This window comes from Arachis ipaensis, chromosome B8 (assembly GCF_059453495.1).
Source record: "Arachis ipaensis isolate K30076 ecotype BB chromosome B8, ASM5945349v1, whole genome shotgun sequence".
Classification (NCBI taxonomy): Eukaryota; Viridiplantae; Streptophyta; class Magnoliopsida; order Fabales; family Fabaceae; genus Arachis; species Arachis ipaensis.
This window is the reverse complement of record NC_142443.1, coordinates 82,662,734-82,677,927: the sequence shown is the minus strand read 5'-3', so window position 1 is coordinate 82,677,927 and position 15,194 is coordinate 82,662,734.

Here is a 15,194-nt window from a genome sequence, read left to right as displayed (position 1 = left end):
CTTTACTGTTAATTGAATTAGCATTTCTGTTTCTGTTACTTGATCTTCATCTCTTTTCTTTGCAATTTACAATTTCCTTGCTATTGTTCTTGTGGGATCTAGGAAGGCATTGAGATCTAGACTTGGTTTTCTAGTCTCTGGGTCCTGAGATCTAAATTCTCATTTCAATTCTCTGTTTAATGCTTTCATTGTTCATTTACTTTGCTGTTATAAGATCCGGTTCAATCCCAACTCCCTTTTCCTCTTCTGTTTGATGCAATTTAGTTTTCCCTTGTTTAAATTCTGCAAATCCTCATCCCAATCCCCTTTACTTTTCAAGCAATTTACATTTCTTGCACTTTAAGATTCTGCAATTTACATTTCTTGCACTTTAAGTTTCTGTCATTTAATTTCTTGTCCTTTAAGTTTCAGCAATTTACTTTCCCGCTCTCTTTAATTTCATGCAATTTACATTCTGCAAATCACAAATCACCCAACCAACACTTGATTCGCTTGACTAAATCAACCACTAAACTAAAATTGCTCAATCCTTCAATCCCTGTGGGATCGACCTCACTTCCGTGAGTTTTTATTACTTGATACGACCCGGTACACTTGCCGGTTAGTTTTGGGTGTTTTGGTAGAAATTCGTTTCTCATCAAAATATCTCATCAGGGCTATCAGAAATAGGATAAATAATCCCAGCCTCTAGTAACTTAGTGACCTCTTTCTGCATTAGCCCAGCAAGATGCATGCACAAGATCCTATTGCTGGGCTAATGCCCTTAAGATCACTTATGGACCACCCAAGAGTTGTCTTGTGTGTCCTTAGCAATTGAATTAGTGCTTTCTCTTCTTGTGGATTTAAAGCAGAGCTTATGATCACTGGAAAAGTGTCACCCTCTCCCAGAAATGCATATTTCAGGGATGGTGGTAGTGGTTTGAGCTCGGGTTTAGGAGGTTTCTCCTCTTCCTGAGGGATTTTTAGAGGTTCTTTTATTTCCTCTTGTTTCTCCAGATCAGGCTGAACATCTTTAAAGATGTCCTCTAGCTCTGATTCAAGACTCTCAGTCATATTGATCTCTTCCACCAAAGAGTCAATAATATCAGTGTTCATGCAGTCATTTGATGTGTCTGGATGCTGCATAGCTTTGACAGCATTTAACTTGAACTCATCCTCATTGACTCTCAGTGTCACTTCCCCTTTTTGTACATCAATAAGAGTTCATCCAGTTGCTAGGAAAGGTCTTCCTAGAATGAGAGTTGCACTCTCGTGCTCCTCTATTTCCAGCACTACAAAGTCAGTGGGAAAGGCAAATGGCCCAACCTTGACAATCATGTCCTCAACTATGCCTGATGGATATTTAATGGAGCCATCAGCAAGTTGAAGACATATCCAGGTTGGTTTGACTTCTTCGGTCAACCCAAGCTTTCTGATAGTAGATGCAGATATTAGGTTGATACTTGCTCCAAGGTCACATAGAGCTGTCTTAGTACAAGCACCCTCTAATGTGCATGGTATCATAAAGCTTCCTAGATCTTGAAGCTTTTCTGGTAAGCTTTTCAGAATGACTGCACTGCATTCTTCAGTGAGAAACACTTTTTCAGTTTCTCTCCAATCCTTCTTATGACTTAAGATCTCTTTCATGAACTTAGCATAAGAGGGTATTTGCTCAAGTGCCTCTGCAAACGGGATCTTTATCTCAAGAGTCCTGAGATAATCTGCAAAGCGAGCAAATTGTTTATCCTATTCCGCTTGGCGGAGTTTCAGAGGATAAGGCATCTTGGCTTTATATTCTTTAACCTTAGTTGCTGCAGGTTTATTCCCTACAGAAGTTGTTGGAGAAGCCTTGTTAGAGGGGTTACTATCAGCACTTGCAGGTGTCTGATCCCTCATTGGCATTTGAACGCCAGGATTGGGTGCAGGATGGGCGTTTAATGCCAGCTTCCCACCCTTTTCTGGCGTTTGAACGCAAGAACTGGGCAAGGAATGGGCGTTTAACGCCAACTTTTCTCCCTTTTTTGGCGTTTGAATGCCAGAATTATTCCTCTCTGGGCTCTTGCTGTCCTCAGAGGGATTTTGGGAAGTGGTTTGATCATCCTCTGTCATTTGTTCCTTTCTTGACTTTTTGCTACTTTGAACTGAATTATTCAATGTCTTCCCGCTCCTTAGTTGAACAGCTTGGCATTCTTCTGTTATCTGTTTAGATAGCTGCTGTGTTGTCTGATTTAATTGTGCTTCTATATTCTTGTTAGCATTTTTAGTGTCTTGGAGCATCTTCTTGAATTCTGCTAATTATTTTGTCATTAGAAATAATTGCTCATTTAGTTCAAGAATCTGTTCTTGAGGATTATGATCAGTAGTTGCTACCATAGCTTCTTTTTCTTTGGAGGGCTCATTGCTTGAGTATAGATGTTGATTTTTAGCAACTGTATCTATGAGTTCTTGAGCCTCTTCAATTTTCTTTCTCATGTGTATAGATCCACCAGCTGAGTGGTCTAGAGACATTTGAGCTCTTTCTGTAAGCCCATAGTAGAAGATGTCTAACTGTACCCACTCTGAAAACATTTCAGAGGGGCATTTCCTAAGCATCTCTCTATACCTCTCCCAGGCATTATAAAGGGATTCATGATCCTCTTGTTTAAAGCCTTGGATGTCCAGCCTTAGCTGTGTCATCCTTTTTGGAGGGTAAAATTGATTCAGGAATTTGTCTGATAACTGTCTCCATGTTTTCATGCTTGCTGTGGATTGGTTATTTAACTACCTCTTAGCTTGATCTTTTACAGCAAATGGAAACAGTAATAATATGTAGATATCCTGATCCACTTCTTTATCATGTATTGTGTCAGCAATTTGCAAGAACTGTGCCAGAAACTCAGTAGGTTCTTCCTGTGGAAGACCGGAATACTGGCAATTTTGCTGCACCATGATAATGAGCTGAGGATTTAGCTCAAAATTGCTTGCTTTGATGGGAGGTATACAGATGCTACTCCCATATGCAACTATAATGGGGTTGATATATGACCCCAGAGTCCTTCTAGACTGTTCACTTCCACTTATGTCCATGATGGAGAAAAGGGAATTGATATGAATTTTTTTAAAATTTTTTTAATTAAAAGTAACCGAAAAAAATAAAACAAAATAAATGGAAGATAAAATAAAATCTTTGAAAATTAGAAAAAAATAAAAGAAAATTGAAAACTAAATTTATTAATTGATTAAAAAAGATTTTGGAAATTATCAATCAAAAAGATATGATTGAAAATTATTTTGAAAAGGATATGATTGAGAAGATATGATTGAAGAAATTAAAAAGATTTGATTTTTTTTAAAAGGATTTGAAAAGATATGATTTTGAAAATCTTTGACTACTTTAATGCTAAATTTCGAAAATTATGAGTAAAATAACGAAAAGATGCTTTTTTTATTTTTAAATTTTAATGAGAAAAGAGAAAAACAACAAAACGACACTAAACTTAGAAACTTTAGATTAAAACAAAGAGAACAAACAAGAAAACTTTGAATGTCAAGATGAACACCAAGAACACTTTGAAGATCAAGATGAACACCAAGAACAAATTTTTGAAAAATTTTTAATTAAATAAAAGCACAAAAACACACCAAACTTAAAATTTTAGAAAATCAAACACAAGTTTTCAAAAAATTAAAGGAAAACACAAAGAAGACACCAAACTTAGAATTTTTAAAGATGAAGAAACAACTAAGAGTATGCAAATTCGAAAAATTAAAAGAAAGTAAAAGCATGCAATTGACACCAAACTTAAAATATGAAACTAAACTCAAATAAAAGACTCTAAACCAACAAAAATAAAATATTCCTACAAGATAAACCGTCAGTTGTCCAAACTCGAACAATCCCCGGCAACGGCGCCAAAAACTTGGTGCACAAAATCACAATCACACTTTTGCAATTCTGCACAACTAACCAGCAAGTGCACTGGGTCGTCCAAGTAATACCTTACGTGAGTAAGGGTCGATCCCACGGAGATTGTCGGCTTGAAGCAAGCTATGGTTATCTTGTAACTCTTAGTCAGGATATCAATAATTCTCAGATTTAATTGTAAAAAGTAAAAGAACATGAAATAAATACTTGTTTTGCAGTAATGGAGAATAGGTTGAGGTTTTGGAGATGCTCCGTCCCCTGAATCTCTGCTTTCCTACTATCTTCTTCTTCATGCACACAAGGCTCCTTCCATGGCAAGCTTTATGTTGGGCATCACCGTTGTCAATGGCTACTTCCCGTCCTCTCAGTGAAAATGTTCCAAATGCGCTGTCATCGCACGGCTAATCATCTGTCGATTCTCGATCATGTTGGAATAGGATCTATTGATCTTTTTGCGTCTGTCACACGCCCAACAATCGCGAGTTTGAAGCTCGTCACAGTCATCCCTTCCCAGATCCTACTCAGAATACCACAGACAAGGTTTAGACTTTCCGGATCTCAAGAATGACTGCCAATAATTCTAGCCTATACCACGAAGGTTTCTAATCAGATTAGAAACCCAAGAGATACACATTCAAGCTTGATTGCACGTAGAACGGAAGTGGTTGTCAGGCACGCGTTCATAGGTGAGAATGATGATGAGTGTCACGGATCATCACATTCATCAGGTTGAAGTGCGAATGAATATCTTAGAATAGAAGCAAGCATGATAGAATGGAAAACAATAGTAATTGCATTAATTCATCAAAACACAGCAGAGCTCCTCACCCCCAACAATGGGGTTCAGAGAATCATGCTGTAGAAGATAAAATATGAAACGTGTAAAGTGTCATGAGGTACAAGATGAATTACTAAAAGTAGTTTTTATAGTAAACTAGTGACCTGGGGTTACAGAAAATGAGTAAGCTAGGGTGGTTAGTGTAAAAAATCCACTTCCGGGGCCCACTTGGTGTGTGCTTGGGCTGAGCATTGAAGGTTTCATGTGTAGAGACTTTTCTTGGAGTTAAACGCCAGCATTTGTGCCAGTTTGGGCGTTTAACTCCAGCATTTATGCCAGTTCTAGCGTTAAACGCCAGAATTCTTAAGCTGACTTGGAATGCCGGTTTGGGCCATTAAATCTTGGGCAAAGTATGGACTATTATATATTGCTGGAAAGCCCAGGATGTCTACTTTCCAACGCAATTGAGAGTGCGCCAATTGGGCTTTTGTAGCTCCAGGAAATCCACTTCGAGTTCAGGGAGGTCAGAATCCAACAGCATCTGCAGTCTTTTTTCAGCCTCTGAATCAGATTTTTGCTCAGGTCCCTCAATTTCAACCAGAAAATACCTGAAATCATAGAAAAACACACAAACTCATAGTAAAGTCTAGAAAAGTGAATTTTAAATAAAAACTAATAAAAATATAATAAAAACTAACTAAAATATACTAAAAATAGTGCCAAAAAGCGTATAAATTATCCGCTCATCAGCCGCCAAGAAGGAAAGGGATGGAAAAGCATCTAAATGGGGCAACAAACAAGTTCACCCACACAACCTTTTGAAGGAGCTCATCAATTGTAGCAACCTGTCGACCCTGCTCTTCTTTGCATGCACCGAGGACGGTGAAAATCTTCAAGTGTGGGGAGGTCGTCCGACCGACCTCCATGGGTAACAACTTCCTTTTTCAACACCACTTCTTAATTTTTGTCTTTGTTAGTTAGTTGTTGCATTGCATTATAGGTTGCATGCTAGTTAGAATTTATACATTTTTCATCATTTCCTTTTATGTTAGGATTACTTGTTAGGGTGATGATCTCTTTTCCAAGAAACTGTTTTAGGGCACCCTACCAATTTGAAAAAAAAAAAATTTTTGTTGAACTTGCTTGAAGAATTTATTTTGGAACATGGTTTTTGAGTTAAGAACACAAGCATGTGAGTTTTGAGCCAAAATTTGTGGTTACATCTTATAACCACTTATTTTCCATTCTCGTGTGCATTGTTCTCTTTTTATGATTGTAATCTTTGATTTGTTTGATTCTATATGTCTATTATTCCATGTATATATGCATTTGTATGATTGAGGCCATTATTTCATTTAGCTCACTTACCCAAATAGCCCACCTTTCATCAACCATTATTAGCCACATTTGAGCTTATTTAATCCCTTTTGTTCTTAATTGTAGCACGTCACTACCCATAAGCGAAAAACAATAAATGTCCTTAATTTGGATCTTTAATTAGCTTAGGTTAGTGAGGGTGTGTATCATTTGGGTATGGGAAACTTGGGACATTGGTTGCGAAGAAAGTGTGCTTTTGTATTTTTGTTGAAAATATTGGGAATTGGGTACATATTCATGCACAATATGTAAAACCATATGCATTGATACATTTGTATATACTTTAGAAAAAAAAATGATAAAGAAAAAGAAAAAGAACATATATATATATATAGAAGAAAAAAATAGAAAAAAAAAAGAGAAAAAGAAATAAAAAGGGGATAAAAATGCCCCAAAGTAAAGTTCAAGAAAAATCAATGCATATGGAATGTGAATTGAAGAGAATGCATGAGTATGTGAAAAAGTGGGAATCATGGGTAGCTAGGCATTGTAATAGAATTGTATAGGTTGTTATATGTGTTAGGTGAGAGCTTAGGCTAATCAAAGATTCAAATTTCAAGCTCACTTGACCATATGCATCCCTACCTTTACCCTAAACCCATTACAACCTATGAATAAGTCCTCATGATAAATGTATGCATGCATTGAATAATTGTTGATTGTTAGATAAAAACAAATCTTGGAAAGCATGAGTAGAAGAGAATTGAGTGATCAACCCTATACACTTGAGCGACTAGAGCGGATACACTTCCGGTGAGGGTTCGATGCTCAATTCCTTGTTCCCGGCTTTCATGAGCCTTCTTCTTGCAAGTCTATTTGAACTTCATTTTGATATTTGAATTGGTAGAGTTTGTGAGTCGTCATATAACCTTTGCCCTACTTGCTTATATATGTTCTTGGGGATTGATTTACTTTTAACCAAGTAGGTAGAATCATTTTGCATTTAGTTGCATTCATATAAATAGGTGCATATAGTTTATTTGCATTGAATAAATGTTCATACCCCTTTTCTTGTCATTCTTTATTCTTAGCATGAGGACATGCTTGGTTTAAGTGTGGGGAGATTTGATAAACCCCAATTTTGTAGTTTATCTTGTGCTTAATTTGGGGGATTTTATCACCTTTTCTCACATTTATTCAATGAAATAGCATGGTTTTGCCATTCTCCCTTGATTTGTGCTTAAATGTGAAAACATGGTTTTTAGGCCTTAAAATTGCTAAATTTAACTAACTTTAATTCCATTCGATGCCTTGATATGTTTGCTAAGTGGTTTCAGGTTCATAACACAAGTATTGGATGGAAGAAGTGAGGAGAAAAGCATGCAAAGTGGGAGAACTCATGAAGAAATGAAGAAACCGTAAAGTTGTCAAGCCTGACCTCTTCGCACTCAATCGATCATAAGATGAGCTACAGAAGTCCAAATGAGGTGGTTCCAGTTTCGTTGGAAAGCTAACATCTGGGGCTTCAAAATGATATAAAATTTGTTATAGTTGCCTAACGTCTAGGGATGCGCACACGCACTGTATGCATGTGCACCGATGGAGCAGCGTGGGTCCACTTTAAGCAACTCGTTGGGGGCTCATTTTGGGCCCAATCCAACTCATTTCTGATGCTATTGAACCCAAGGATTAAAGGGGGAATGAACCAAGTAGTCATAGTTTAGTTTTCATGATGTTTTAGGTTAGAATTCTAGAGAGAGAAGCTCTCCCTTCTCTCTAGAATTTAGCGTAGTTTATGTCAATCTTTCTAAAATTCATCTTTCAATTCTTGTTTTGATTGCAATTCTCTTTATATTTTAGTGTTCTATTGTCTTAATCTTCTTAGTTTCTCTTGTTAATTTCTTATTTTGCTCTCTTTTATGCTTATGAACAATTATTAGATCTTGATTTCCTCTAATGAAATTTTATGTTTCCATGTTTCTTTTATGTTGATCTTGATTGCTATTATTGATTTCTTGCTTATGCTAGTTATTGGTTTCCCTTAATTCTTGCATTTGGTGATGTTTACTTTTCTTGCATTCTAGGTGTTTGATAAAATGTTTCCTCTAGTTTTTGAGTAGTTTTCTTGACTCTTGGCCTAGGCTAAGGGAATTAAGTGACCTTGAGTCATTGGGTCTCATTGAATTGGTGATTTGAGAACCCTTGGTGATCAATTTGATACCCATTGACACTAACCCACTACTAATCTAATTAGTAGATAGGTTGGGACTTATGGGTTGATGTTGATTAAGCCATTTGATATACTTCAAGTATAAAAGTACAATGAATGAGCTTGGTTCCTCATAATTATCAATATTTGGTTTGTAGACAAGGATAGTGATCTCAATTACCTATGTCTAGCCAAGAGTACTTTTCCTTTATTTTATTTGTTCTTATCATTTTACTTTCTTGTCATTTAATTTTTCTTGCCATTTATTTTCTTGCAAAAATATAAAATCAAACCCCCCTTGTTCTTCATAGCCAATAATTGACCATTTCATTGCAATTCCTTGTGAGACGACCCGAGGTTTAAATACTTCGGTAAATTCTTATTTGGGGTTTGTACTTGTGAAAACTGAAATTTTTGATGTGGGAACTGTTTGTTGGTTTGGAGCTATGCTTACAACGAAGTTCTTATTTCTATGAGAGAAATTCTAGACCGATACGACAAAATCTTGCTCATCATTTAACGCCAGGCTTGTGCTCCCCATTGGGCATTAAACGCCCAGCCAGGGCTCCTCCCTGGCTGGTGTTTAACGCCAGGCTTGCTGCCTCTGTGGGTGTTTGAACGCCCAATTGCCATACCTTTCTGGCGTTTAATGCCAGGGAGATTCCTTCTCCAGGGTATTCTGTTTGCTGTTTTGCATCATTTTGTCTCTGTTTAAGCGCTGTTCATGATCACTAACATTAAAATTAACCTAATTAAAACATAATCAAAAACTAATTAAAAAGAAAACTAATTGAAACAGAAATAATTTTAATAATATATGAGTAATCATTGGGTTGCCTCCCAACAAGTGCTTCTTTAATGTCTTTAGCTGGACTTCACTATACCTAACTTAGCAACAGTGTTGAGCCTCCTTGCACTATATCTCCTTCAAGGTAATGCTTAACCCTCTGTCCATTGACAGTGAACCTGTTTTCTTTACCTTGAAGTTTTATGTGCCTGTAAGGTGATACACTAGTAATCACAAACGGTCCCTGGTGCACGGAAATCGTGATTCACACTTTTCACATCTCCGCACAACTAACCAGCAAGTGCACTGTGTCGTCTAAGTAATAAACCTTACGTGAGTAAGGTCGATCCCACGGAGATTGTCGGCTTGAAAGAAGCTATGGTCATCTTGTAAATCTCAGTCAGGCGGATTCAAATGGTTATGAGATTTTGATAATTAAAAGATAAACAAAACATAAAATAAAATAAAGTTACTTATGTAATTCATTGGTGGGAATTTCAGATAAGCATTTGGAGATGCTTTGTTGCTTCTGAACCTCTGCTTTCCTATTGCCTTCTTCCAATCATGCGTGCTCCCTTCCATGGCAAGTTGTAAGATCCTCTCAGTGAAAATGGTCCTCTAAGGTTTTCGCACGGCTAATCAACTGTCGGATTTCTCGTCTCGGATGAAAAATACCAGGCACAGCTACCGCATGGCTAATCATCTGTCGGTTCCCACTAGCGTCGGAATAGAATCCATTGATCCTTTTGCACACTGTCACTGCGCCCAACATTCGTAGGTTTGAAGCTCGTCACAGTCATCCCTTCCCGGATCCTACTCGGAATACCACAGACAAGGTTTAGACTTTTCGGATCCCAGGAATGCTGCCAATTGGTTCTAGCCTATACCACGAAGATACTAATCTCACGGACTCGGTCCGTGTATTAGATATCCAAGAGATACGCACTTAAGCTGTCGCCCAACGACTACGTTGAGCTCAGATAGAACGGAAGTGGTTGTCAGGCACGCATTCATAGAATTGAGAATAATGATGAGTGTCACGGATCATATCATCCTCCAGATTGAAGTACGAGTAGGTATCTTAGAATAGAATCAAGCGTGATTGAATAGAAAAACAGTAGTAATTGCATTAATTCATGAAGAACAGCAGAGCTCCACACCTTAATCTATGGGGTGTAGAAACTCCACCGTTGAAAATACATAAGAGAAAATGGTCTAGGCATGGCTGTGATACCAGCCTGCATGTCTAAGGTCTAAGGACTAATTGTCCAGAAATAAAAGATACAATAGTAAAAAGTGCTATTTATACTAAACTAGTAACTTAGGTTTACAGAAAATGGGTAACTAAGTGCAGATAGTGCAGAAATCCACTTCCGGGGCTCACTTGGTGTGTGCTTCGGCTGAGCATTGAAGCTTTTTCATGCATAGGCTATTCTTGGAGTTAAACGCCAGCTTGGGTGCCAGTTTGGGCGTTTAACTCCCATTCTGGTGCCAGTTTGGGCGTTTTACGCCAGGAAGTTTTAAGCTGGTTTTGAACACTAGTTTGGGCCATCAAATCTCGTGAAAAGTATGGACTATTATATATTGCTGGAAAACCCAGGATGTCTACTTTTCAATGCAATTGATAGTGCACCAATTGGGCTTTTGTAGCTCCAGAAATTCCACTTCGAGTGCAGGAGGGTCAGAATCCAACAGCATCTGCAGTCCCTTTTCAGCCTCTGAATCAGATTTTTGCTCAGGTCCCTCAATTTCAGCCAGAAAATATCTGAAATCACAAAAAAACACACAAACTCATAGTAAAGTCCAGAAATGTGATTTTTGAATAAAAACTAATAAAAATATAATAAAAAGTAACTAAAATATACTAAAAACTAAGTAAAAACAATGCCAAAAAGGGTATAAATTATCCACTCATTAGTCCCGTCCAACGGGATTTGATTTTCCCAGGGAAAATTTTGAATCTTGAGTTGAAGAGCAGGACCTTCTGTCCTGGTTCAAAGACTCTAGAAGATATCTTCTTGTCATGCTACCTTTATGCTTTTTCCTTATAGATCTTCGCATTTTCAAATGCATCTAACCGGAATTTGTCCAACTCATTTAGTTGGAGAAGCCATTTCTCTCCTGCTGCTTTAGCATCAAGGTTAAGGAATCCAGTAGCCCAATAGGCCTTGTCTTCTAGTTCCACTGGCAGATGACAGGATTTCCCATATACCAGCTGATATGGTGTGGTTCCAATGGGGGTTTTGAAAGTTGTTCTGTATGCCCACAGAGCATAATCAAGCTTTCTAGCCCAATCCTTTCTAGTGGTACTTACTGTCCTCTCTAGGATTCACTTTAGTTCTCTTTTTGAGACTTTAGTTTGCCCATTTGTTTAGGGATGATACGGTGTTGCTACTTTGTGGCGAACTCCGTAACGACTTAAGACAGAATCCAGCTGTCTATTGCGAAAATGAGTACCTCCATCACTAATTAGTATCCTAGGGACATAATAAGCGGATAATTTATACGCTTTTTGGTTTCTAGGTAGTTTTTAGCACGTTTTAGTTACTTTTTATTATATTTTTATTAGTTTTTATGCAAAAATTACATTTCTAGACTATACTATGAGTTTGTGTGTTTTTTTGTAATTTCAGGTATTTTCTGGCTGAAATTGAGGGATCTGAGCAAAAGTCTGATTCAGAGGCTGAGAAAGGACAGTAGATACTGTTGGATTCTGACCCTCCTGCACTCGAAGTGAATTTTCTACAGCTACAGAAGCCCAATTGGCACGCTATCAATTGAGTTGGAATATAGACATCTTGGGATTTCCAGCAATATATAATAGTCCATACTTTGCCCGAGGTTTGATGGCCCAAACTGGCGTTAAACGCCAGCCAGAGACCCTTTTCTGGTGTTAAACGCCAGAACTGGCACCAGAACTGGAGTTAAACACCCAAACTGGCACCCAAGCTGGTGTTTAACTCCAAGAATGGCCTATTGATGAGCGGATAATTTATACGCTTTTTGGCATTGTTTTTACATAGTTTTTAGTATGATTTAGTTAGTTTTTAGTATATTTTTATTAGTTTTTAATTAAAATTCATATTTCTGGACTTTACTATGAGTTTGTATGTTTTTTTGTGATTTCAGGTATTTTTTGGCTAAAATTGAGGGACCTGAGCAAAAATCAGATTCAGAGGTTGAAGAAGGACTGTAGATGCTGCTGGATTCTGACCTCTCTGCACTCAAAGTGGATTTTATGGAGCTACAGAAATCCAAATGGTGCGATCTCAATTGCGTTGGAAAGTCGACATCCAAGGCTTTCCAGCAATATATAGTAGTCCATACTTTTGCCGAGTTTAGATGACGCAAACTGGCGTTGAACGCCAGTTCCATGCTGCATTCTGGAGTTAAACACCAGAAACAGGTTGCAAGGTGGAGTTAAACGCCAGAAACAGGTTCCAAACTGGCGTTCAACTCCAAGAGAAGCCTCTACACGTGTAAAGCTCAATGCTCAGCCCAAGCACACATCAAGTGGGCTCCATAAGTGGATTTCTGCATCATTTACTCATTTCTGTAAACCCTAGTAACTAGTTTAGCATAAATAGGACTTTTTACTATTGTATTTACATCATCTTTTGATATCTTTGGATTATCTTTTGATCCTTTGATCACGTTTTGGAGGCTGGCCATTCGGCCATGCCTGGACCTTATCACTTATGTATTTTCAACGGTAGAGTTTCTACACTCCATAGATTAAGGTGTGGAGCTCTACTGTTCCTTATGAATTAATACAAAGTACTACTATTTTTCTATTCAATTCAAGCTTATTCCTTCTCTAAGATATCCATTCGCACCCAAGAACATGATGAATGTGATGATTATGTGACGCTCATCATCATTCTCACCTATGAACGCGTGCCTGACAAACACTTCCGTTCTATATGCAAACAAGCTAGAATGAGTATCTCTTAGATATCTAATATAGAGGACCGAGTCCGAGATATTAGAATCTTCGTGGTATAAGTTAGAACCCATGGACGGCCATTCTTGAGATCCGGAAAGTCTAAACCTTGTCTGTGGTATTCCGAGTAGGATCTGGGAAGGGATGGCTGTGACGAGCTTCAAACTCGCGAGTGCTGGGCGTAGTGACAGACACAAATGGATAGTAAATCCTATTCCAATATGATCGAGAACCGACAGATGGTTAGCCATGCAGTGACAGCGCATTGGACCATTTTCACAGAGAGGATGGGATGTAGCCATTGACAACGGTGATGCCCTACATAAAGCTTGCCATGGAAAGGAGTAGGAATGATTGGATGAAGACAACAGGAAAGCAGAGGTTCAGGAGGAACGAAAGCATCTCTATACGCTTAACTGAAATTCTCATCAATGAATTACATAAGTATCTCTATCCCAGTTTATATTTTATTTATGGTTTTATTATCAATTTACCATAACCATTTGAATCCGCCTGACTGAGATTTACAAGGTGACCATAGCTTGCTTCAAGCCGACAATCACCGTAGGATCGACCCTTACTCACGTAAGGTTTATTACTTGGACGACCCAGTGCACTTGCTGGTTAGTTGTGCAGAATTGTGACTAAGTGTGATTCATGTTTGAGAGCACCAAGCCATTGGCGCCATTGTTGAAGATCACAATTTCGTGCACCAAGTTTTTGGCGCCGTTGCCGGGGATTGTTCGAATTTGGACAACTGACGGTTCATCTTGTTGCTCAGATTAGGTAATTTTATTTTAATTTTAATCTTTTTATTTCTTATTTTCGAAAAAAAATTTTATAATTTCTTCTTTTTTGTTTTTCCCAATTAATTTTTGAAAAATCAAAAAGTTTTATAAAATCATAAAATCAAAAATATTTTTTGTGTTTCTTGTTTGAGTTTAGAGTCAAGTTTTAAGTTTGGTGTCAATTGCATCTTTTTAAGTATTTTCGAAAATTTCATGCATTGCATTCTTCATGATCTTCAAGTTGTTCTTGGCTAGTCTTCTTGTTTGATCTTCATATTTTCTTGTTTTATGTCTTTTCTTGTTTTTCATATGCATTCTTGAAACATTAATGTCTAAAGAATAAAAATATTTAAGTTTGGTGTCTTGCATGTTTTCATTTCTTGAAAATTTTTCAAAAATAAGTTCTTGGTGTTCATCTTGACATTCAAAGTGTTCTTGGTGTTCATCTTGACATTCATAGTGTTCTTGCATGCATCACATATTTTGATCCAAAATTTTCATGCATTGAGTCTTTTTGATGTTTTTCTCTTTCATCATTAAAAATTCAAAAAATCAAAAAAATATCTTTCCCTTATTATATCATAAAATTTCGAAAATTTGGGTTGACTTTTTTAAAAAATTTTCAAAATTAGTTGTTTCTTATGAGTCAAAAAATTTTCATTTTAAAAACTCTATCTTTTTCAAATCTTTTTCAAAAAAATGAAATCTTTTTCATTTTTCTTTCATAATTTTTGAAAATTTCAAATTGATTTTCAAAAATCTTTTTCTTATTTCTATTTCATATTTTTGAATTTAATACTAACAATTAATGTGATTGATTCAAAAATATTAAGTTGTTACTTGCCTATTAAGAAAGGTTCAATCTTTAAATTTTAAAATCATATCTTTTAGTTTCTTGTTAGTCAAGTAATCAACTTTAATTTTCAAAATCAAATCTTTTTAAATTTCTTTTTCAAATATTTTTCAAAATAAATTTCAATCCCATCTTTTTCAAAATCAATTTCAAAATCTTTTCTAACTTCTTATCTTTTCAAGTTTGATTTTCAAATATTTTTCAATTAACCACTTAACTTTTTGATTGATTCTTATCTTTTTCAAAACTACCTAACTAGTTCTCTCTCTAATTTTCGAAAATCACCTTCATCTTTTTCAAAATTCCCTTTTTTTTAAACTAATTATTTTAATTTAATTTGATTTCAATTTTAATTTTCAAAATTTAACTTTAAATTTTATTTTTTTAATTTAATTAATTTTCGAAATTCCCTCTCTCTCATCTCCTTCTATTTATTTATTCATCTACTAACACTTCTCTTCCACTAAAAATTCAAACCCCATCTTCCTCTCCGTGTTCGAATTTTACCTCTTCTCCTTCTTACATTCTTCTCTTCTTATACTTGCATAAGGAATCTCTATACTGTGACATAGAGGATTCCATATTTTCTTTTCTGTTTTCTTCTTTTTCATATGAGCAGGAACAAGGATAAGAACA